Below are 26,629 nucleotides of genomic sequence, written 5' to 3' on the forward strand. Positions count from 1 at the left end.
TGAGAATGTGGTTTATAACACTCATTGGAATAAACAGAAGAATTATGGAAAGTGACTGGCTGCAGAGGACTTGACATTTTGCCTAGAAGCTCTGAGAGGGAAAAAAGGCAGAACTGTTGAAAAAGTATACATATTAATTGGCACTTCATACACCTCCCCCAAGTAATGCTAATTTGAGAAGAAGGGAAAAAATTTTCCAACATTTTTTAGAGTTGAATAGCAAGTACTTTTGCTTTATTATGTACAGCAGGCCAAATTCTCAGTGTGTACACATCCCAAATCCATATGTATTACAAATATATACTAATACCCAGAGGTTAAGCTAATAGCCACCGGCAAAAAGATAAACAAGTATTATCTTCCACCCACCTTTCTTCAAGTTCTCTAAAGAAAACCGACATTATTTACACAAAACTATGAGCTATCAAGATGATATGAAACATGCTGAGCTGCTTAGGCAGAGGCATTTTAACTATGCAGATGGCTGAAAAGATCAAAGGCCAAATATAAAGTCATTTTTTGAATACTACCAATACATTAGAGAACTTTAATTGCTCAGTCTAATTTTTAAAGTTTAAGTGTTCAATAATCACTGCTTTGACCAAAAGAAAAGACAAAGAGGAGCGAGGGAGGAAAAGAAAGTGAAAAAGAGGGGGAAAGAAACAAAAAGATTAAGTTGTCCCCTTTGTGAACCAAGGCAATGCAAGAGACATCTTATGAGGATGTGTAAGATGAATGAAAAATGAAGGTAAGAGATCAGCTCTTGGAGCTAAAGTGATGGTGATACCTGGCTTCCAGACGCTGGACACTGATATTGCTCACTATTGGGGGGGGGGGGCGGGAACACCAGAATTTCTATATAGAAGTGACTTAGGAGCAGCCATCCAGCTGGAAGAAGCAGCTAAGAGCTTGTCTTGAAGGTACATTCCCATAGCAAGTGTATTCTGCTATTTTATATTTTTATTTGCATGGCTTAGGGGCATTGATAAAAATTGGGTGAAAGAGAACACGCCTCACAAACATACAACTCATCGTTTAGATCTGCCACTGCAGTTTGAATATATATATGTATCCCCTTAAATATTTTTCATAATGGAGAAACAACAATTAGTGCAGGAACAAATGAGATGAAGATAAACTCCTATCTCATTAGAGCTACAAGGACCTTAGAAATCATCAAGTCTGTGATCTGAAGTCATACAAGGAGCTGAACAAAGTATTGGTAATTATTAAATCCAGTTGATAAGAATGTGGGGGTTTTATTATAGCATTCTCACTAATCTATATATATTTGAAGTTTATGATAAAAGGTGAACAAAAAAGAGAGGTGGTTAGAGAGCGTGACAGAGGGAGGGAGAGAGGGAAGAGAAGGAAGAAAAGGAAGAAGGGAGGGAAGGAAGGGAAGGAAGGCCTCAGGTCCTATGGAAAAGAAACACTGGTACTTATATTTGGAATCTAAAGAACAAAGTAAATGAACAAACGTTTGTTTTGAAAATAAAAAGGAGAGAAAGAAAGAAAGACTGGCAGTTTCCCCTAAATTAAGGATAAATAAAGGGCACAGCAGTGGACTTCGCACCCGCAGTTACCATCTACATAAAACAGGACCCACATTCTGACCCTACCTTGAACATGGGTCTTTCTCTTTCCCAGGATTTGTCCCACCAACTGACTTAGCTCTTGGAAACAAACAGCCCATTTCAAGAGGTTCAGCACTGACCGTCTGGATCTATCCGAATGCAGAAAATCAGATGTGATATCAAAATGCCCCATGCGTTCAGTCCTCTGCCGATCTCTGTGCCACTAGAAAGGCAAACCCAGCACATCTGCCTCCCAGCTGTACAGCTTCATCACGGACAACCAGATGGGGTCTTATTTTATGGATTCTATTTGCAATCATTGTATAGATGCTATTATTTCTTGAAAATCCTTCACTACTCAGCAGGCCCAGAAATGCATGTCAGCTCTTTATATGCCAAATTAATAACCTGCCTTTTCAGATGCCAAGTTCAGAAAGTGTTTAGAAGGAAAATTAAGGAAACCTGACTTGATAAGTAGGGGGATTTAGCTCTTCATGGCAAACTGAAAGGAATAGCCAATTACTCATTCCTACTCTTATTCCAACCCAGGTATTGTTTTTTTCTCTCTGCTTCTGAGCACTTACCTGGCCATACATAGGCTGAAAAACTGCTGGGAGTGTTGGTGAGGTCCCTTGGAAGTAGTTTTATATAAGGTTATATGAATTCACCAAAAGATTCCTAAGAGCTTACTAGGTACCAAGTACTGTGCTATGTACTGGAAATAAGATACAAATGACCTCAAGAAGGTTAAAGTCAAGTGAGTAAGATTAAGAAATCAGCAATGCTAATATACTCTGACACATGTATCACTATGTGTTTACACAGGAGGAATCACATGAAGACAGAGAGAAAAGGCTACAAAGAGGACGTGGCGTTTGAGTTGTGTCACTGATAGGAGGGCACCTATCAATGGTACGGAAAGGGAGAACACGGCAGGAGGAAGGAAAGTGCGAACGAAGTCCAGGGACCACACACAGGTGTGAAATGTGAACATGTCATCCATTGGGTGAATCAGTCTTCGGGCAAACATTATCATGTGCCTTCTATGTTCCTAAGCTGGGTGGAGGTGATGCAAACAGGAATCAGAAGGGGTCCTACATGGAAGCGCTTACTGTAAAGTCCACTCAGGTCGGCAAGGGAGGGTCTCGCCTGGACTCAGGCTGAAGGGCAGGATGCAGGAAGGACTGTACTCCTGCCCTGGGCAAGAACATCTCACAGAGAAGGAAACTCAAGCACCTTAGGCAATGGATTGAGGAGCTGGAGGAAGAGAAGGGCAAGGTAACCTTTAGGGACAATTGTCAAGTCAGTAAAGTACGGCTCTGTTGGCCCTTCCTCATCCCTTTCATTGGATTCTCCTAGATCCCTTCTTTTCCAAATCCACTTTTAGACCACCTGCCACCCACAAACACATACACTCACCACTGACCCCACGGCCGTCTTTACCTTCCATTGCCTTTCCCAGACAAGGCCCTTACTGCAAAGCTGTGAACCTTCTCCAAAATATCTTCCATCACTTTAACTATGGGCGCCTCAGCTTGATGCCAGAGGAAAATGAGCAAAGCGAGCAGTAAGATGTGAATGATTAAAATCATCTCAAATCAACCTGGAGACTAACTTTTTTCCCTTTTTTTTTTTTTTTTAATAGCATGTTTAACTCAAATTATAGGTGGCATTTTAGGCAGTTTGGAAAGGATGTTTTAGGGTGGGGATTTGTTCCCGTGGTCCTTACAGTCTACAACCAGTACACAAGCTCCACCTCCCACGTATAAATTTGCCCTTAGGAACAAAAACAAGACACAGTTCTCCTACCTGAGAGAGGAAGCAGCTTTGGCTTCTCTTCTCTCTCTTGGATCTGCTGCACTGGTTTATGATCAGCCCTGAGCTGCCCTGGACTCATCTGTGTCTCTCCATGAAGGCCTGCAGGGCCTGTGTGAGAGGAGCCGTGGGCGAGGGCTGCCCTGAAGCAAGGTAAACGTGGCTCTGGGACCCAGGTCTACCCTGACTTGTTCCCAACCACTGGAACCTAGCACATTCAGCCAGGGACTCGGAAGCCCAGCCCACTCAGTTAGAGCAGTTTCCTATACCACCCCCTCGCCCCTCTGCGCACTCATGCGTGCACACACACACTAATCCTTACCCCCTAATCTTGCTAAATCCCCTAGCTCCTTCCTCCGGTGACCAGGCATTGCATAGATGCTTGCGAGAATCTTATCCAGACTCTAGCATCCTTTCCGCTAGCCCGGAGAGGTAATTCTCGCCCTTTGATTCTTACAGACATTCAATCAGGACTTCCTAGGAGGACTTGGGTCCACAGCCCCTATCAGTACTCGGCCGAATCCCGTATCTTTTTCTGGGACATAGTCCTAACAAAGCCATCTCTGGCTCAAATCCCACCCTAGCTGGACCTCTCCTGAGTAGACAGTTTGTCCTTTGGGAATTGTAGCGCCAGCCCCGCCTCAAAGCCTCAGGTTAAATAACCACTGATGAGGCCAGCCCACGTCCTAGATGGTGGCTCCTGGGGTGCCGCCACATGGAGGAGCAGTTACTGAGGCCCGCTGCCCAGCAGCTGGCTGTGGTATAACCTCACCACCAGAATAGGCAGCTTCAAAGAAGACTGTGACCAAAATCCTGCCAAACTGGGAAGATCAGGAGTCTGGAATGTTTTCACCTCTTTGTTTCTCCAGTTTCAGGAAAATAGAGAAAAGTAATCACGAGGGGTGAAGGGAATCTTATCAGCTGAAGAGAACTCAAGGAAACCTCAGCTGTTTTGCAGACTCATTCGTTTATTTTCTATGCAGTCACCCTGATAGCCCCCACTGGGCTCACTTCCCTTCCCTGTAAACAACAGGCTCTAATTGAACTTGTTCTGTTGGATAAAGGTATATAACCTTGGAGAGTCTATAAAAAATGGCTTCACTCTTAAGACTTCAAAAAGCATGTGGTCCCTTTTGTCAGGCCCTAGACACGGTTAATTTATGTCGTCGCTATCTTACTCTGAAGGACTCTAGTTACTTCACATCTGTTCTCTGTCTAATCTTGGTACGAACATTGTGGTGGTCTTGGCAGCTCCATGCATCTAGTGGTCTCTTAACTGTTTCCTGCCCAAAATGTCCAGGCTTTCAGATTTGATTTTCTCTCCCCTTTGCCCTCATAAAAGCTTTCAATTTCCTCTCAGACAGTGTCCTGGCTGTTTCATGTTCCCTGACTCCAGTATGAAGGAATTGTCCTTCTCCCCAGACTGGCTGACCAAATAGAGACTAGGAAGCCCTGTGGGAGAAGGCAATTACTATTCCATTTTCAAAATGAGGAGAAAAGATGATATGAGAGGGGAAATTATGCAAGAAAATATGGATAGTTGACAACATTATTTTCCAGTCTGCCATTGCAATTAGAATTTTTTAAATTAAATAGAGTGAAAAATACAGAATATGCCATATTAGTATAAGCATTTTGTAAAATTTTTGCTTTAAGAGAGTGTGTGTGTGTATGTGTGTGTGTGTGTGTGTCTTCTTGGTCATCATTTAAAATTCACTTCTTTTTATAAGCTGCAGCCAAAACAGTCTGAAACTAGTAGTGTAGTGTATTTGGAGCTGAGTTTCAGATCTATGGCATTACCATTTTCCACCAATGTGATTGTGAGCAAGTCGATTATCTCAAGACTCTGAGACTCTTCTCTGTAAATTGCAAATACTGTGTGTCCTTCTGACTTCACAGGATGGTTGAGAGGCCCTAAGGTAAAATGGTGTAAGCCTTATACCAAAGCTCTATACCAATCAAAACCCACCCCACAGACCAGACAGGGCTCCGCAAAGGAGTCTCAAGTTTGGCTCCGGAGGAGAGAAAGGGAATCACAGAGGAAGCCTGGGGCTCGAGCTTTGCTTCAGGTCCTCACACAGTACTACATTTATTCAACAGTATTTTCTGGATGACTGCTATGCATCAGGGACTGTTTCAGTGGTTGGGGATAGACAGACAAAGTCGTTGCCTTCATGAAACTTACAGTCTAGGTGAGGATGACAAATTTTGTTTTTAAGTGTGTGATATGATATTAAATCCTATAGGGAAAAATTAAAAGGTCTACCAGTAGACCAGTGCATGTTACAAATTTTATCTAAGATGCCATGCAAGTATTTTTTTAGCAAGTTTTGGTGGTTAAAAATGCTGGAAAAAATCACTGTGGAACATTGTTATTTTGTAGTAATGTGCTAGTTAAGCTACCCGAAGATTCTTTTTCCAAAGGACGCCCTTGGAATGCTCTCCTCTTAAGAGATTTCTGGGATGATCAAACTAGAAGATATCTCAGTTATGTTTCCATCAGTTGTAATAAAAACAGGCTCTGAATTACCAGGAGGGGCTTCTTGTCTAGAAGAGACGTAAATATGGAATTGAAACGTGTTACCTGACCTAGTTGGAAAGCCAAAACTTAAACAGGTTCAAGATGGGTTTAGACAAACACATGAATAATAAATGCTTACTGCCATTAAATATATGTTTAAAATAACATTATATGAACTATAAGGAGTCTGAAGAGCCCCTGAGTGCTCTTGGCTCATTCCTGTCAAGTCATCTGCTTACTCATCATCATCAAAACTATGTAACTGCTGCCTATGACTAACGACCCACATCTCAGTTTCTGTCATAATTTTTAGTAGGAAAATTTAAATGTTGGGAAACCCAACCTAGGATTGGGAAACCTGGATGCTTCCAGTTTTAAGAAGTCAGTTCTCATTTCTAAAAGGCTCACTTTCTCCTTTGCAAAGCTAGTTAGTCTGGATGACATTTGAACCCCCACTCAGCATGGGAAAAACATAAACAGAAACACCCGGATTTGAAATTCTATCATGAGAGTCCATCCTTATAAGGGAAAAACCAGCACACTGCTCCTGTGATGTTTTATGAGGTAAAAATGTGCTTGTGAATTAACTGTGATCAAAGATCTGATCCTCAGTCTTGAATTTGCCAGCACATAGAAAGTGAAACTGCTTTTCAAACACAGGGCACATTAACAAAACTAACTGGGATTTATATACAAAAGAAAAATTCAAATTTTTACCAAAAATGCAAAAATAAATTATTGCCCCATGGCTCAGAACATGGAACAATATGGTTGGTGGGCCAGGTCTGCCTGACACCTGTCTTTGTAAACGAAATTGCACAGCCACGCCGTTGGCTTACATATTGTAGGGCTACTTTTTGCCACAGTGGCAGAGCTGGGTAGTCACAACAGAGATGCTATGGCCTGCACAACCTAACATATTTGCAACCTTGCCCTTCCCAGAAAAAGTTTACCAAGCTCTGGATATGAATATTTTGTCAATACAACTAATACGTTCTCTCCTTGAAGGAGTAAATTCAACTAGAGTAAGAAGTTTGTTTAGTGAGCATAGGAGCAGAACAGGTGGGCTTCCTTGGGTGACATTAAGAAATCATAAGACATAGGTGTCTGTTACAGGGAGTGTCTTGCCAGGGGCCATAGATTAATATCTACTGGACAAGTTTGTCCCTCCTCCCACTTTGGGCTGTGCTTAAATGGATACTGTCAATATTTGCTTCTGTCTGTCTTTTGTTATTGTGCCTCCATTGCTGAAAAATCCCCACCTGATCAATACTTTATGTAGCATGAATAAAATTGGTTGTATTCCCTCTCTCCTTAGAGCCCACCACAACTCAGTGTCGCAGCTGAATGAAATGTCCACATGATGTGTAATGTAGATATGGACTGAAGTTGCTCTCAAATAGCACGAAAGGGTAGCTACCGTTGGCAACGCTGTAAATATCTGAAAACCATCTTTAGCTATCTCATCAATGTCATACTTCAAAATCTTTCTTCTTCTTCAAAAGTCCACCTGTGCTAGCATCCATCTTCAGAGGTTTCCCCATCACACAGGCAGACTGCCTATGTCATTTGGAATTTTATTTCTCTGAGTATTGACATGCCTTTTCTGGAGTGTATAAACTTAGTTTCTTCCAGTTATGTTCTTATTCCTCACAAAGATTCCACGGCTAGGCACTCAAGAAGAAAAAAAGAAAGGAAGAAAGAAGAGAGGGAAGGAAAAAACAGAAAAAGAAACATAGAAGAAAGCTCATAATTTAAAAATCTTATCCCTGTTGTATTTCAATATGCAAAATGTCATATGTTAAATTGTGTCCTCTCCCCCCAAAAAGATATATTGAAGTCCTAACCACCAGTACCTCAGAATGTGACCTTATTTCAAAACAGAATTGTTGTGGATATAATTAATTTAGGTAAGGTCATAACGGAGTAGGGTGGGCCCCTAATCCAATATGACCAGTGTCCTTATAAGAAGACAGGAGTGAGAAGAAAGAGACACACAGGAGAATGCCTGGGACAATGAAGTTAGAGACTAGAGTGATGCACTGCAAGCCACTGCCAAAGATCACCGACAAACACCAGAAACCAGAAAGAGCCAAGGAAGGATGGATTCCCCGACACATTTCAGAGACAGCATGGCCCTGCTGTCATCTTGATTTCATACTTCTGGCCTCCACAACTCTGGGACAATAAATTTCTCTTGTTTTAACCCATCCAGTTAACAGCAGCCCTAGCAAACTACTGTAATACACAAATGTATTGAATCAAGTCTTGTAATTCAGTGCAAGACTTCATTCACCCCTAATTTAGTCCAGGACATTGGTTTTATAGCTGAACCCATTTCCCTTTTTCCAACTTTTTGGAGCTTCTTGTGTTTGGCCCCACTTACTTTCAAGACGTAGCAAGACAGACATTTAGCTGTAAGAATTGTTTATTTCCTGTCTACCTCAACAAATGCTTTTTAGAAAAGTTTTGCAGAAAACACTGTGGCTTGTACAAGAAGAGCACATTCACTGAAAAAAGGAAAAAAAATGTGTGGAAGTATCTTTTCTTAGACATTTCTAACACAGAGTTCTCCCTTTCAAGAGTATGCAGTGGGTTAAGAAACTAAAACACTTGTCCCCCCGACCCCCACCCCAGGGCCCTTCTTTTCTGTGACTGTGATTTACTGTACTACCCATTAACTTTAGCATCTGGAACCAGCCCATACTCCTCCCCCTAAAGCAGACACAACCCATGTAGATCAACATCCTTTAAGAAACCTAGCAACTCATGCCAGTTCTGGCTCTGTCACTGCTATATAACAGTGATGATGATGACAAGAGTCTTTGGCTTTTTAAGCCATAAACTTACCTCAAGAATTTTGATTCATAGCTGGATACAAAATACTGTGCAAACGTTGATTAGCAGGTGGTCCCATCAGATGGATGAATTGCTTACACTTTCTCCATAGTTACTCACAGTTAATTTTCCCTTCAGAATTTTTAGGTACAAGCTTGGAGCTCTAACATGTTTGGGTTTTAGATTCTGGAAGGAATGCAATGTAATTTTTTGGCACTCCTTGTTGAGTGATTTATGTACTGCTCCCTCTGGATAATTTGTTTTACGCATGTGTGACAGGACTGGTGCTGGACTTCTGCTTTGGAAACGTTTGTTTCGAATTTGCAATTGTTGGCCCTTCTGGACCCTGCAACTTTACATTTGAATGAAAAAAATCCTTCCTCAAGAGATGGTTACACTACATCCGGTGGGAAAAGATTATGAGATCCCTTCTCTCCTTTTGTCCATTGGGAAGAATCATTAAGAAGTAAAGAGGAAGAACACTGATTTTAAGATTGGCAGGGAAAATACCCAGCTAAAATAACTTGGAAGTGTGTTGGAAATTTCTTTTAGGAACATGATGTATGGAAAAGATAATTAGAACAAGAATCGCTAAGGCCTTCAGTAAGCAGCAAAGCAGCAAACTCTGCTAATGCATCTGGTTAGACTTTCTCCTTGATGACTGTAGATGACTACTGGCGCTTCCACCTCTGAGAACGAGTGCCCTTGTTAAACAGAAAAAGAACAACGGCAAACAAATCACCTCCAAATTACTCTAAGGGTAGCAGTGTTAAAGCATCAGCTCTCTTGGATTAACTTCTGTCGGAGCCAAACTCTAGGACAATGACCAACTAGCGACATGTAGATTCCTAAAGAATGATATCGGTCACAGTGTCTTAGACTGTAGGGTTGGAAGATAGCAGAGCTACTTCACTGGGTTTTACACAGGCTGTTGAGTCTATTCAATGTGCCACCCCTGTCAGAGAATAACATAATATGGTCTCAATCTTTCACTGTTAGTTGAGAACCCAGCAGGGTGGAAGGTCAAACCCACTGTGCAATAATCAGAATACCAGTGCTAATACAGGTCACATTTGGCAATATGGTTTGTCAGTGGGAAACTTGGATTCACACAGAAGATCTGAGTCTGACTCATTAATATCTTTCTTAATCTAGGGTAACAAGTGATTTTGTAGTGGTCAATCACCATGCTTGGTGCCGTGGGAGAGACAAATGTTCCCTGATCCATCCCTATAAAGGCAAAGATTAATCTGGGTGCTCTTTGAGAAGGCATTGTATCAATTAGGGTCCATGAGGCAGACAGATGGTGTATTAAAAAGAGTTTAAGCAAAGAGAGTTTAAGGAAGAAACGGGGTTAAGGGAACCATTAAGAGATGTTGAAGTGCTAGGGGATGAGCAACAGCAAAAACCTATCACCACCCCTGAGCCTCAAAGGACATGGGGAGGGTGTGGCATTCCTGGAACCTGGAGAGTTAGAGCAAGAGAAGAAGGCACAGCACTTTTGCCATAGACAATTGAGCCACTGCCAGAACTGTGGTGAGAAAGGAAAGAAATAGGAGAATGAACACTTGACCCCTCTCTCTTCCTAACATATAGTCTTCTGTAGATGCCATTCTTTAGCCCAAACTCATGGGAAGCACTGGGCAAAGGTGCCTGGTGATGCCGTCTGTAGAAGAAAGCTCCTTAGGCACGGAGCGGGACAGAGGAGAGTGTAGAATGGATTTGGGGCTGAGGGGGAGGAAAACAGAAGGTAATTTTTGGTACAGGCACCTAAAAATGAAACAGGCCTCTCCTTTGTACGAGGCTGTCACCACAGTTTACCTCGGGATGAATCACTTTTGTTCTGCAGAGGGTCACTTGTGTGATTCACCACCTCTCCCCCAATACATATGCTCACGCTCTTAGCTGTGTAAAGGTACGGTAAATAGGTATGCCTTGCTGGGGAGAGGAGAGAATAATAAGGAAATTTACTGTTGTCAGAAATATATAGGACTTAAAATAAACCTTGGTATGGAAATGTGGTTTCTGGAGAGGAAACGGACTAATTTATAAAAAGACCAAATGCCTCCCAGAGGAGCTAACCAAGAAGACAGGTGGTACCTGCGCTGATGACAAAGGCTGAAAACAGGGCTCCTGGAGGTTTCTATTGCAGAGCTGATTTCTGCACCATGAATAGCTAATGCAGAACAAGACTCCAGATCTAGTCACTCAGAGCCTGCAATATTCTTGAGAAGAAATAGCTGGGTGTGGGAATGTGGATCAGAAAGAGCTGTGATTTGGGTACATAACACAAGTCACTGCGGTGACATAGACCAGCAAGGGTACTCCAGAAGTAGTGGGCAAATACTCATCAAGCTGGCATAACCTGTCTTCAACTACAAGCGCAAGTGGTAGTAATGATATCAGCAATTGTGAGGGGATCAGAACCTGGTTCTCTCTCCCCTGCATGTGCACCACAGGCTGGAGAAGAGGCCTATTGTCTCAGCTTTAAGAAGCCTACTGCTCAGATAGGGAAACAAGACTTAAACAGAGAAGAAAACAAGAAATGGACAAAATTGATATTACGTGCCAGAGACATTCAGGGGCCAGAGGGATCACTGTGGATGGTCACAGAAGACTCGTGGAGGTTGGGACTGGAACTGAGCCCAACAGGATGGAGACTATTTAGGGAGGCAGAGAAATATTTTAGGAGAAAGCCACATTCCAAGCAAAGTTTCCCTAGGTGGAAATGTATAAGACATGCTGGGAAGATGGTGAGTAACTCATCTGTCTGGAGAAGAGTGCACTGAACACATTTGAGCTGGGAGAGGTGATGAAAGTAGTGCTTAAAGAAAATCATTCTGGCCATGGGGTGCCAGATGAATTGCACTGGGGAGTAACTGGAGCTATAGAGACAAGTTAGGAAACTATTCTAGCTAGGAAATACCTCAGGCATGAAGTGATAAGGGCTTGGACTAGAGTTAAAACAGTGGGAATGAAAGGCCAGGGCAAACTCAAGAGAGATCAGTAAGGAATGATTAACAGGAGGCCTTGATGATTAATTGAAAGTGGAGGGGAGGAAGAACCAATAATGAACATGAGGTTTGCAGCCTTTGTGACTCAGAAAATGATGATGTTATAAAGCGAGGTGGCAAGTTAATTGGGAAGGAGGCTAATAATTTAGTGAAATAACTATGAATTTATGGTTTTAGCACATTGGGATGATGTTCTTGGCAATGTCTTCTGCAAACAAGTAGTTCTCCTAGGTTGACGAGCTCATTGAAAGACACTACTCTCTACATTTTCCCAAAAATCATCCTCATCAATTCTTTCTCCATTACTCGCACACTTAAGCAGTCTCCAAATTCTACTAAATGTACATTCATTATCTTTCAAATCTACACACTTTTTCCAATCCCATACTCTTTACCTTAGTTCAGACCACAAGCATCTTTCACCTAGAATTCAGCAATCATTTCTCAAATGGTACCCTTCCCCCCTTCAATCATTTTCCACGAAGAAGTCCAAATATTATTTCTAAATAAAAAATCTGATCTTGTATCTGCTGATTGTGTACCTATGGTGGTTTCCTTGGCACAAAGCCTTAACAGAATACATGAATCTTCTCATAGTGGGCACCTATTTCATTCTCTGCCCTCATCTCTCATCATTCTGTGTCTCACAATCTATGCTCCCACTATATCGAGCTACTTACTACATTTTCGTGAATGTGTTGTGCTCTCTCTCACTTCCAATCTTGCACGTGACTGCCCCTCTGTCTGGAATATCTTCTTTCTTTGACATTCTATCATTCGTGACATTAAATGTCAAAATATCCCTGCTTCAGGGAACCTTTGCTGACATCCTAAGTCCTGTCTAGGTAAATCTTTTTGTGTTTCCTCAGTATTTTATTTATCCCTCTATCATAGCTTATATCACTGTATAGAGTTAATTGCTATTTACTTATCTGACTCCCATTCTAGATCTATGTGCCTGACTACTAAAAAGATTTGCCTCATGAATGCATAAGTAATGCAAACAGAAACATTGTTCTGTTGGTGTTTAAATCAATTCACTAAGCTAGCATCGAATACCTGCTATTTGCCATGCCCTGTGCTGGAGGTTGGGGATATAATGATGAACGCACTCCTGCAGACAAGGAATGTACAATCTAGTAGTACAGAGTCAGTGATAAATTGGTAAAGACATTACACAATGAAAGTGTTCAGTAATATTGTACAGTCAGAAGAGTGCAATGGAAAAGGCCTATACTTTAAACTCAGACTGAGGTTCAAATTTATTCTCTAGTTTTTATATAGTCTTGAACAAAAGGCTTAACCTTTCAAACCTCAATCCTTCAATCTATAATGAGGATATAAATCCTATTTTAGATCTTATTATGATTAAATAACAACCCCGGGGCATCGGGGCATCATATACCTGATATCCAATAAATGCTGTTTTTGGGACGGCCAGGTAGCTCAGTTGGTTAGAACACTGTGCTCTTAACAACAATGTTGCTTGTTCGATTCCCACATGGGCCACTGTGAGCTGCACCCTCCACAACTAGATTGAAACAACTACTTGACTTGGAGCTGATGGATCCTGGAAAAACACACTTAAATAAAAGTTTTTTTTAAAAAGCCTCAGGCTTTTCTAAAATAAATAAATAAATAAATGAATGCTATTTTCTTCCTTTTATGTGTATTGTTATTGTTTCATTTGTTTGAGACTTAAGACATCTTCAGACATATTTTGTTAAAACAACAATGGGGACAGGCAGAATTTCATCACAGAAAGGGGTCCACATCTTTACTAAACCCCTTTTTCTAGGGGAAGAAGAAAAGTGTCTCTGGGAAGTGAGGATAGTGTTGGATAAAAGAGAAAGGGTCCAGGAGTAGAAACAGGGCGACCAAGATTTCACCTGCAGCTTGCGGTGTACTGTAGCAGAGGAGGGAGAACAGGGAGCTGCCTGCATGTCTGCCAATAGCCCGCACGGGCCGACTCGCTTGAAAAATCACTAGCAGTTCAAAAGTCTTCAGCGTTTCCAGCTACAGCTACTGGAGTCCCATTCACAGCGCTAACACATTCTCTCCTTCCTTCCAACCAGTTCATCAGCAACATGACCAACCCCATCAGCAACCGCAACGCAGAGCAAAGAGAGCAAAGCTGGAATTGCAGCCTTGCCTCCAGCTATATATATACCTTTACAGAATGGTATTTTTTTCTTCAATCCATCAGCTATTTTCCTGCCCTTCAATGAGCAACAATTTGAGAGGTCTACTAAATTTCACCAGGACAAGGTTTTGATGTAGTGTTGGGTTATCCCCTGTGAGCAACAACAGCAAACACTAACTGCAAAAAAAATAAAATGAGAGTAAGGGGGAGGGGAGGGAAATGGAAGAAAACAAAATCCCATCAAAAGCAAATGAAGACAGAAAGGAAGAGAAAATTAGACTCTATTTGCAGATCGCATGAGTATTTATGTTGAAAATCCCAAAGAATCTACATGACAATTACTAGAACTAACATCTAAATTTTGCAAGGTTGAAGTATACAAAGTTAATGCTCCAAAATTAAATGTATTTTTACATGCTGGCAATAAACAATTAGAAAATTAAATTTTAAAAATGAAACTTGCAAAAATACCTGAAAACAAAGTTTAGTTTTTCTGGGGTTTTGTTTTTGGTTTTGGTTTTTATCTTAGGAATATATTTAACAAAGACATGTGAGAAGTCTTCATTGAAAACTATAGAATATTGCTGAAGAAATTAAGGAAGAATCACATAAGTGGAGAAATAAATCATTTTTAGAGGTTTATTGGAAGATTCAATTGTTAAGATATCAATTCTACCCAAATTGATCTAAGGATTTAAAGCAAACCGAGTCAAAATTCCATCAGGGATTTTCATTGAGATTGACAAGTTGACTCTAAATTTTATTGCAAATTTTATGGCTCTAGAATAGCCAAAACAATTCTGAAGTACAAGATGGAACTTGATAGTGTAAGAACTTACACTATCTACAAAAATCAAGGTGGTGTAATATTGACAAAAAGATAGACACAAAGAACACTGACACAGAGCAAAGTCCAGAAGCAGAGCCACATGTATATGGCTAATTAATGTTCAACAAAGATGGTAAAGAAATTCACTGGTACTGGAACAATAAGATATTCATATGCAAACAAATTTTTCAATATCAACCCAAACTTTGGAGTCAACCCACTTTTGAGTATACAAAAGTGAACTCAAAATGATTATAGACCTAAGTGTAAAGCCTAATACTGTCAAATTTCTACAAGAAACCAATGGCTAAATTGTATCAATCTTGGGTTTTAAAGAATTCTTAAATAGGACACAAAAACCATGAGCCATATGAAAGAGAACAACAATAAATTAGACTTTGTCAAAAGAAACATTTTTGCTCTTTGAAAGACATTGTTAAGAAAATGAAAAGACAACCAAAAGAATGGGGAAAATATTTGCAAAGCACATATTCAAGAAAAGACTTGAATCCAAACTATGCAAACTTACAACTCAATAATAAGACGACAAACGATAAAATAAAATTTAAAAAATGGGCAAAGGATTGAAACAGACACTTCGCTAATGACAGTATACAAATGGTATTTAAAGATGTAAACCACATTAGTTATCAGAGAAATAGAAATTAATACTACAGTGAGATACCACCATGCACATGTTAGAATGACTACAGCTTAAAAGATTGGCAATGCCAAATGTTGATGACGATGCTAAGCAACTCAAACTCTCATACATTGCTGGTGGAAATGTAATATGGTTCAATCACTTTGAAAAAACTGTTTGGTAATTTCTTAAAAAGTTAAACATACGACCCAGACATTCTACTCCCAAGTATTTACACAAAAGAAGTGAAAACAGATGTCCACACAAAGACTTGTACACAAATATTTATAGCAGTTTTATGCACAATAACCCAAAATTGGAAATAATCCATAGCAGCTTTATGAACAATAACCAAAAATTGAAACAATCCAGATGTGTACCAATAGGTTATGGGTAAACAAACTGATGCATCCATACAATAGAATATTATTTAACAATAAAAAGAATCTACTAATATACACAATAAAATCAATGAATGTCAAAATCATTATGTTGAGTGTAAGATGCCAGGCATTAGAGTATAATTCTATTTATATAAAAGTCTAGAAAATGCTAAAAAGCTGTGATAAAAAAAAAAAAAAAGCTGCTCATTGTTAAATGGGCCCAAGGATGGAGACAGAGAGGGACAAAAAAGGAGCAAGAAGAAATATGCTCTAACGTGATTGTGGCAGTGGTTTCACAGGTATATACACTGAGTTGTATACTTGTGAAATGAATGCACTACATCAAATATAAATAATATCTCAATAAAGTTGATTTTAAAACATACAAAGAAGGTTAACCCAATAATATGCCTCTACATATAATCACTAATCTCAGGAATTTGAATTAAAACTTTCTAAATAACATCAATTCCCTCACCAGTCTCATATAATGAGGGACCCTTCCATGTCAATTTTCCTTGCCTTCCTTTTATGCATACCCCCCGCATTTCACTCCATCTGCCACTCTCCTCACAAAATAAAAGCATGAAGTTCCCTTTCAAGTAATGCAAGCTCTCTCCTGATGCAAAGGCTCTCCTGCAACAACAAAAGCAACAACGTATGTGTATGGTGTATGTGTGTCTTTTCCCCAAAAGCACCCCTTTATATAAGGGGCTATATATGGAGGCAAGGGATGTGGTTATATGTGATAACTAAATAGGTGGAAGGGCACGAATGGAGAACGGTAGGAATATAACTGTTAATCTGGGGCCATATATAAATCATGCCTCTTTGGGGTGGACTATTAAGGAGAGTCAACCAAACTAGCTTGTTTCCTTTACTTTAGTGAGTATTTTTTTCTGGTGGGGAATCTTTAAAGTTGCAATGCGTTAGTCTGATTCAATAACTTGCTATTATCCCAAAGCCAGTAACAAAAATTCCCCCTGATTCCAAGAAGGTACAACCAGCATCTAGAAAATCTTTCTTGTTACTGTTTAAACACCCAGTTCTATTTTTCTAACCAGCTGATGGCTGATATGTGCGTAGGCTCTGAGTTCTGCTACACTTAAGTGTCAACAGTACTTGCTGACTTAGAGAAGCATCACTAGAGTTGAAGTGGAAGCCTTGTTAACCTCTGTCTCCCACTGAAAGCCGGCTGGGATAGCTTCTGAGCGAGGGCATTGGAATCCTGCAATGTTGTTGAATACAAGCATAACATATTTAATTCCTGCCAGTTGCCCTCTGGTCAGAAAGTATAATTAGAGGGCCTGCAGATGGTCTGGCAATGCTTCCAGAAGCAGTAGAAACCAGCAGCTGACTGCACAGCTATATGAAATTAAAAACTGTTTCAAGATATGTACCATATGCACATATATGAATCCATTAGGGAACATGGTGAGCTATTTGCATTATATGGGTATTAGATGCTACAGCAAATGAACAGGAACAATCAGAGAAATACATTGGAAAAGAAAAGAGAGAAACACAAATCAAAATCTTAACCTAGAATTGTTGTTTCCCAGTCTTAGTAGGATACACTTCGGTTAAGAAAACATAGAGAAAACAGATGCAAGACTTAAAACTCAAAGATTGTTCAGGGAGAATGAGTGAAAAGGGCAATGCCTCTTTTCTAGAATTCTTAAAAGGTATTTGGTGTGTTGTTTTAAACAAGAGACTAAATTAGTCTTTTTATGACAAGTCAAATGTCTTTGTTATAATAGCAAATCCAGCCCAATGGTTTTCATTTTATGAGTGTTATATATTTGCATAATATTGTAAGAGCAAGGAGAATGATCATTACAACTTTTGAAGAAATTAGTGATAAGAGGTTAGACTAGTGGAGAAATGAGAGATCAAAGGGAATCTTTGAAAACACAGTGAGCTATTTGAATGCATTCATGGGCTGTGATACAGCAGTTGACATAGTGGGCTAAAGGACCTTTCAAAGTCCCTTCACAAAGGGTTCCTTAGTATGTTTTTGTGGAACAGATATAAGGGGTTCTATAAAAGATGTCAAGGACAACTGTTTACCAGTTGTTTGGGTTAAAGTTCATTTAAAGATTCAGAGATGAGCCCTGTACTATTTGACACTGTGTGTCTTCAAGAGACCGACTCTGGGATTAAAACTGAAAATCTTTTCATTGGTTTTCTGAATAGTGAGGCAATATGGTGTTCAGTTTTTATGAATATGTTTAGCATTTTATGGTCAGCTTTCTTCCTAGTTTCATGAGCCATTAGGAAACCTCTCCTTTTACTTGCTTAAGCCAAGGTGACCCCTTATGAACCAGGGTATGAGCTGAGTTTCGATAATCTCCATCCCAGGTTAGAGAAGGGTTTCTCTTGTCCAACTTAGCAAGCATGGCCAGGCCTACCCTACGCTGGCATGGCCTGCAATTCTGGGCAATGCTGGGTTTCAGAGTAAGAATTCATCAAGTTCTGACTGTGATTGAGTTCAGAAACAAATCAATCACAGCCACGTGAAGGATCAAAATGAGAACACTGGAAGTGGAAAGCATGGCTCCCCTGGCTATGGAATTGTCAGCAGAAGTTTTCCTTTAGCTCAGGGTTGATGCCAAGAGCCATTTCTCTCAGCAAAAGGTAATATTAAATTAGAGTTCTGAGAGTGAACTAAATTTTTAAAATACTGTAATCTGAAGCTATCGTTTTAGGGTAGGAAAGTTGAAATCCATATCTTAGCCTGAGATCTTTGACCTAAATCATTGTGAAGGATTAACATCACACTTTTTAATACTGCCCATTATTACCAGTGCTATTCAAAAACACATTTCTCACAGGTTCTTTGCACATTGTTAAATGTGCAAAAAATGTAGACACTTTTTTTTTTAAGTGAGCAGAATTTTCAAGGGCCTTGACCCTCACTGTTCAGTTTATATAATAAGTGGGTGGGACAGTATAAGAATGACCTGGCATTCATGGGTCATTCTAAAGAATGAATGTCTTAGAATTTGTTCCCATCGTTTTTCTTGAATTTTGGTACTTGGCTCTTTTTTGGCAATGACACCTTATTTATTATATCCTAACTGGCAGTTCTATTTCTACCCCTATATCGATGTATGACATATAGATGATATTCAACAAAGGGTTTTTGAATAAACTATTGTTGAACAAATGATTATTGAATAAATGAATTTTCTACCGTAAAGTAATAAATTAAATTCTCAGTATGTTGAAATTACTGTTGAAACAGAAAGAAGAAAACTCACACATCTAGTAAGAGAATCTTTGGACAATGTTTTTTACTGGACTAATTTTTCACCTTTAAATTCTTCTTTTTTCCAGAGACAACTAGATTTCATTGCTTAATTTTCTTTAGAATGTTCTCAAGCAGACTTCCTTGAAAGTGCAACCCTTTTCTCAAATAGTCACTACAAACTCTTATGCATACCTCAGGCTCTTTTTGAGGAACTAGCACACAGCTCAGGATTCTAAGACTAGGCTATTTTGTGCTACAATTCAAATTTACTTAGGTCAGGAAACATAAATAGCTAGTTGTTTCCTCACTACAAAAATCCATAGTCTTGCCCTTGTTTACTCTTGGAAAGTGATGAAGAAGTGTAGAATTAGAAAAATCTTAAAACAATTGAGATGTTGGATCAGTTACTGTTTAACTACTAAGTACCCAAGACATTTTTGGTTTTTTACTGTTCTATCGTATCACCCAAAGAAAGAAGAGAACTTTGAACACTCTTTCTCAGAGTAATTAATGATTGATTTGCTATGCTTGGAATGTGTAATGGAGCAGATTCCAGAGAATGTGTGTCTATCCTTGTCAGTGGGCAGGAGAAAATATGCAAATCTTTCTCAAGAAAATATCTCTGATTGGATATCCTGCTAATGATCATGTTTTGGGTTTAAAACCCAAAACATAAAGCTGTTTTGGGTTTAAAGCCTGCTCTGAGGTTCAACCCTAAACTGAAATTCTATTTTAATAGACAGGCAAAGATACAGGCTAAGAAAAAACCATCTTATCAAGTGTGTATTCTTAAAAACTCCACATATCTTCCTTTGCAAGAGTAGTCTTTGGCAATAATTCCCATTCTGTCTCTGATGTTCATTAGATCATATGACCTTGGATGAATCAATAGCCTATATAATAACTCAAAAAGTTACTGTCAAGATTAAATAAATCAAATATGTCAGACATTTAACATCATGTCTGAAATAGGAAAGCTATTCATTAAATGCTAGGTTTTCTTTTTCCATTCTCTTTTCTCCAGATGCAGTGTTTGAAACATATTTTTTACACCACTTGGAATTTTATACAAGCTTTGGGAAAATACACTTTACTGTTTATGCTTTAGGAGCACAATGAAAGAATTTACCCCAGTTACACGCCCCATTTACATAGTGAGCAAAGCATGTAACATTGTGTGAAAATCAGGGCCAAAGCTCTTTTGTAGGTCCTGAGGCTGGTTAAGCTTCTCTGCACTGAAACACATTGCTCTGTCTCACCTGACCAAAGTGATGATCAGAGGTTAAAACAAATGCGCAGAGCACTTTAAGAATCATGAGCAGTCATGGGCATCAAAGGAAAATTAGTATCTGTATCACCTTCCTTCTAATCATGTACTTAAGAATGAAAGTACGTTTGGATGCATTCCAACAGGAGAAAAGTCCCCATGTGAAATGAGGACTCCACCAGCTCTTCTGAGATTTTTCTGCATGTATTCAAAGGAATTTTGTGCCATATAGTTGGCATGAAAACCTAAGGTGAATGCTGGAGAAAAGAAAAAGCATTCTTCAAATTTGTCTTTGTTCTTTTTTCTGGGAAGAAAGGGATATAATTGTGTACTTTTACAGCTCTAATCATTCTGGCTAAATGATAACATGTTTAAAGGGCTATGTGGAGACCAACTTAGATGTTTCTTTGGTTTTGGTCAGGGTTTAATGCATAAAGGCCTTCAAAGGAATTGCCTCCTAATGCTGTGACATTTTCTCATTCCCTCAGATGGGTCCACCAACCATGTGTTGCTGCCATTCAGAAGGAAAGGATTATCCTAGATGTAATGGTTAGGGATGACACTCAGTTGCCTCCACAATATTTCCCAACATTTCTGTTATTACTTACAGAACCTGCCTCCCATCAGGAAAGTGAAAACATCTGAAATTTCCATGCCAGCCTCACTTTGATAAAGTACACGGGCAAGTGACCCAATTCTGGGCAATGATTTTGAAGAGAAAGTATTGAGGGTAGGAATCCCAAATGAAAATATTCCTTCCAGTTAAAAAGACATGTATAATACTTAACTGTTTTCTGAATGTATTTATATGAAGAGATGATACATGGAGACACACCAACCATTTTACAATCATAGGGACAAATGTGAAGGTAAAAAGCAACACACTGAGGGTGTCCCAGCAGAAAGACAATGAAAACACCTTTATTCTTGATGACTTTGTCTTAGTTCGAGGCTCCTTCTTAAGTAAATCCATGAATTTCCTTATCATTTGAGCTATTTTAATTGAGATATACATTACTTACAGCCTAAAGCATTCCAACTGATATAATAATTCTTGTCAGAGGCTGAAAAAGTACTCTAATCAAGGCTGATAACACTTGAAAAAAAAGAGTAAAAGATTCCCCATGTGGTATGACTGAAAAACTGTTTGAAACACATACCTTCTAACACTTCACATTCCTTATGTAAAAGTACCACCAGTAGAGGCTTAATAATACACATTCATCCCACAAAGAAACTTTGACTCCCTATTATGCATAGGGCTGTCACATAAATATTTGGGACATACTCATACTAAAAAGCTTTCATCATTTATCTGAAATCCAAATTTAACCAAACGTCCTATTTTATTTGCTAAATATGGCAAACTTGCCATACATTATAATGTTCTGTGGTCAACTCTGGGGATAAAAACATTATTCCCTAATTTAAGGAACTCATCTCCTTCAAAACCTCTAGGTGATTCTAAGGTGCACACTGGATAGAAACCCAGTGCCTTAGAAACTCTCTGGATCAACTCCATATTCCACAGACCAGGAAACTGAGCCTGAAGAGGTCCTGTGGTTTGCCCAAAGACACACAGCTACTCTATGACAAAAGTGAAAATGGATCCACTGCTTCATGATTCTTTCTAGTATACTTCTCTGCAGTTGCCTCTTCACTTCTGCTCCTGAAGGCTCTTTGTTTTAGGATGAAATGGGAGAGTAATGTTGTTTAACTTGGTGGCGATAAGGAGGTTATAATATAAATGGTCTGATCTACTTTGATGAGGAAGACAATCACATTTTAGTCACTTTCGTATACAGAAGAGTATTTTGAATAAGAAGAGAAAGACAGAGTTGTAGAGCAAGAAAATCTTGTCCAAATATATAGAACTACTTTTTTGAAAAGAAAATATTCCAAATATTCTTTCATATAGGTGATATATATACATACATATATATATATATATATATATATATGTATGTATATATATGTATATATACATATATATGTCATGTATACATTTATATGTCAGATATATATATAGCTTATTACATATAGCTCATATAGGTGATGTATAGCTCAAAGCTACATCATGGCTTGCTGTAATTTGCAAGTATCAATAAGGAAGACTTTTCATTTCTCTTCAGGTATCCTTTACTAATATTTTGATCAAAACTGCCAAGTTCCAAGTCTCTGTAAACAATGAGCTTTGCTTGAAATTTATAAACAATGATTATGGTTACTCACCAGTGAAGAAGTCATCATTCTTCCTGAAAATGGACAGCATTGAATTTAGAGTTCTCTGGATAGGCTGCTATATATCATATTTTCAATTCATAGATCATCATGGTAGAGGCTCAGAGTTTTGTCCTGAAACTTTTCTTTTTTACCTAATCCAATTCTGTCATTTTGCTGTTTTAGTCCAAATCTCGTGATTCTGTTACTAGAGAAGATAGAGAGGGAATTAAGTCAGTTCTCTGTAAAAGAACTTGATGTAGCATAGGTTTCTTTTAAGTCCTTTTTTCATGTTTCCTATAAACCAAATCCAATTATCCTAAATGCAAGTAAGGCAAATTTCACTTTAATAAAAGATAATCCCAAAACATATTCTTAGAGGATTAGACTTTATTTTAAAAACCAAAAAAAAAAAAAAAAAAAAAAAAAGTAAATAAATAAAAACGTGCAATGCCAGAATAAATAGCATAAATTCAGAAGATTTTTGGAAGTTCTTATAACAGAATGTGACTCAAAATCTCAGTTCTTTAGAGCTAGGCAGCCTCAACCAGTATATCCAATTACGATGTGTTGAATCTTCCAGGTCTGTCAAGTTGATTATCCACGTTGCTGCATTCTTTCTCATGAAAGGTCCAATTTGGGAGTAAAACTCACATTATCATACCAAAAATAACAACTCTCTGTCTCTAAGCTATCCTTACCACAGGCAGGGGAAGTCTTTGTGAAAACCAAAAGAAATTTCTATTTGAAAAAAAAAAGATTGAGCTCTGCAGCTTCAACCTTTCTAATTATTCAACTTTTTAAGTGATTCTTCTCTGCACTGGCTCCAACCTACCCACATCTTGGCTATTTCCAAAAAAACAAATGTATTCTCAAAAAAACAAGATTTATTAGTTTGGAAAAGAGGCAATATTTATTTAACTGAATACATGCTGTTATGATTGTTGGTTTTTTAAAATGAATCACATTACCTTATAGTTTCATCTTGTGAGAATATTATCCCATGTTAAGAATTGCTATAATTGAAATGTTGTAAGTACACCTTTGAGACTTTTACCTAAAGTATGGTGGATTCTGTCTTACCTGCCTGGGCATGTAGCTGAATTGAGGTCACAGTTATGCAAAAGACATTCCAAACATTTTTCTCCCACTGAATTATAAAGGGCAGTTCGAGCCACTCTCTCTCCCATTGGTTAGGAATTCTGACACAGAGATCCAGAGAGCTCTCCAGTTCTAAAATGGAGCTTTTGTTATTCACATGACTTGTGTGGGGCATGAATCCTCTCCTACGTCGCTGCACCATTGCCCTTTAGTCAGTATGATTCAACACTTGAAAACTAGGCAACCTGACTAAGAATGTTCTACTTGAACTTTGATTTCAGAAGAGTGGTATGTCTTAAATGTTGACCATTGACTGATTAACTGAGAAGATAGAATTCCCCCAAACTGTGAAATAAAGTTAAAGGTAAATTTTTGACACAGGAAAACTGCGTAAAGAAAGATATTTTCTTAGGATACTGATATCTATAAACTTTACTACCATTTCTTGGCTCTAGATAATGGTATTACTATACACTACATCTATGGGGTATTCTTTTTTCCCCAAACTCCCTGGCAATTGGAAATTGGTCTCTTCCTTATCAGGCATGTCTATACATAAAAATGATAAAAACAATTGCTGATGAAAGGTTTAATATTTCATAATTGTAAAGAGATTCTTTTGATACCAATGGCTTCCAGTATGTGATAACAAGAACATTCAAAGTATACCTGAGGACCAGACATGAGTTGTGCTTACAGATGATGGAATGTGTGTCTATTGGAGACAATATCTCCACTCATGATTCCAAATTGCATAGACCACTCTATTTTACACTGAATAGTTGAGCTACCAACTTGGGAGTATTCTTTTTTTCTTAAGCGATTAAAACGAGATAAAAGTGTTTCATTCTTTAATATACTATAAGAGTGATTACAGGTATACTGGAGGAGGTAGGGATGTGTGGAGGAGATAAATGAAGTTATAGGGAAAAGAGTACAGAAAACCCAGTGTTTGCTTAGGATAGGTAAATGCTACTCTCAGTGTCTCCATCAAAAAAAGTGCTGGCTCTAAATTCAATTTCTTTGGTCATAAGAAATAATAAGAATTACCAAGAATTATTATTATTATTATTATTATTTTGTTATTATTACTAGCTAAATCCCATTCATCTAAGTATTCTGTTGCCAAAAGCAACCCCAAAGAGATGAAAGAATAAGTAGCCCTCTCTGAGTTAAACCTAAAATTATTTCACAATTGTCATCCTACCCAGCTTCCTTTCAAAGCCATGTTTAATCCTGTCATTGATATACTTATGTAAGCTCTTTTGGAATCCACTTATCTCACAAAGAGATTAAGCAATTCCATTGAGAACAAAAATATGTTTAGTTTTTTTGATAAAATTTCTCACTGACTTTTTGTTGTTCTGAGAGTATATCCTGTCCATGCTATAGCTTAATTATTTTCCTTATAGAGGTGATTGCTCTCAAGTGAGCTCTCAAGTCCCCAGATAGTTTTATGTTGTTGCTACCTTTAGTTTATGTTCAAACAAAAGGGACAAACAGCTTTTTCAAAGAAAGTGCTACTATCAGTAATTCCCATTTACTAATATTTTTCTTTAACTAATTAGTATTTAGCTGGTGAATAAATGCCTAGTTAAAACAATTCTGATAGGCTCATAATGACATCTAGTGGACAATCTTCAAAATGTCATTCCATAGGTCATTTTCTTTCTACCCATCAAAATGCAGTCATTATTCTTGAAAAAGTAGCCCGAGCTACTAACCAAGAATTATTAGTATCACTGAATGCTCAAAGCCATGATAGAATTTTTAAAGTTGGTGAAGTCTTAGGGAAACTTAACTTACCATCTGTGTGCCTTAGGCTCCTTATCTGTTCAATAGATGTAGCCAATGTCACTGGAAAAAAAGGAGAATTGTACAAACTGATAAACGAATGCACTCAGTTTATCATTAACAGTGTACTACGTAGGTAGCGTATGCTTACTATCTGGAGGATATAAGTCTAATATCACAGTTCTCTTGAGTTCCATAAGTAATAAATGACATGTATATAATTTTTTTTTTCTATATAAGAATTTAACAATTTCATCTAATCCTAACAGCCACTTTGTGAATAGGGTGGCATGTACTCATATTACACTTGAGAGAATTAAAATAATGAAAACTAAGTGACTTGATCAGAGTCAGAATACCTAGAAAAAGCTCAAACTCAATCTCAGGTTTTCAAAATCCCAATGATTCTTTAAATAAGTTAGCAGAATATTAAGAGTGATACGTCATGACAAAGGAGATGTTTTCTCAGAAATGCTGAGAAACGACAGATAAATCCGCTTATCTATTAATGTGATTCACTACTTTAGCATACACAAAAGAAAAAGTATATGGTTATCTCAACAAATGCTTAAGAAGCATTTGATAAAATTCAGCTCCCATTGCTGATAATAATAGAAATCTTAGTAGGTAGTAAAAGGATGCTTCCATTGCTTGATAAAGATTATATACAATAAAAACAATGATTATATACAAGAATCCTGTCACAATCCTGATATAAAATGGTGAAACATTATAATTCTTTCTAATTACATTCAGTAACAAGGCTAGTATTTTTGCTATTATTACTATTAATTCATCAAGTACTTGAAGCTTGAGGCAATGCAATAAGATAAGATAAAGATATAACAGATTGCTTGTTTACCAAAAAAATCCGAAAGATTTAACAAATAAAATCAGAGCTTATAAAATAGTTATGAAACAATGCCAAATACACGATAAATATATAGAAAGCAGTAACTTTTGGATACAATCAAGCTATTAGGTTTTTTTAAATATTAAGTTATAGGGATTATTTTACATATTTTGGAGATTAACTCCTTATCAGAGATACAGTTTGTGAATATTTTCTCCCATTTCCTAGGTTGCCTTTTCACTCTCTTAATTGTTTCCTTTGTACTTCAGAAGCATTTCAGTTTGATGCTGTCACATCTGTTTATTTTGGTTTTTTGCCTGTGCTTTTGGTGTCATATCCGTCTCATCCATGAAATTTTTCCAAGACACTATCATGAAA

General features: G+C 38.2%; 1 long non-coding RNA gene across 1 annotated transcript in view; it reads right to left on the reverse strand.

Moving 5' to 3' along the window:
• LOC148755106 (uncharacterized) overlaps positions 1–25,464 on the reverse strand; it is a 183,268-nt gene extending 157,804 nt beyond the window's left edge. The window contains exons 1-2 of the long non-coding RNA XR_016019383.1: positions 25,411–25,464; positions 22,516–22,711 (exon numbers count right to left, since the gene is read on the reverse strand). This is a non-coding gene — a long non-coding RNA (uncharacterized LOC148755106). The remainder of the gene's footprint in view (positions 1–22,515; positions 22,712–25,410) is intronic.
• Positions 25,465–26,629: the final 1,165 nt, after the last annotated feature.

The sequence above is a fragment of the Rhinolophus sinicus genome, chromosome 16 (assembly GCF_057876585.1).
Source record: "Rhinolophus sinicus isolate RSI-liver-muscle chromosome 16, RSI-T2T, whole genome shotgun sequence".
Lineage (NCBI taxonomy): Eukaryota > Metazoa > Chordata > Mammalia > Chiroptera > Rhinolophidae > Rhinolophus > Rhinolophus sinicus.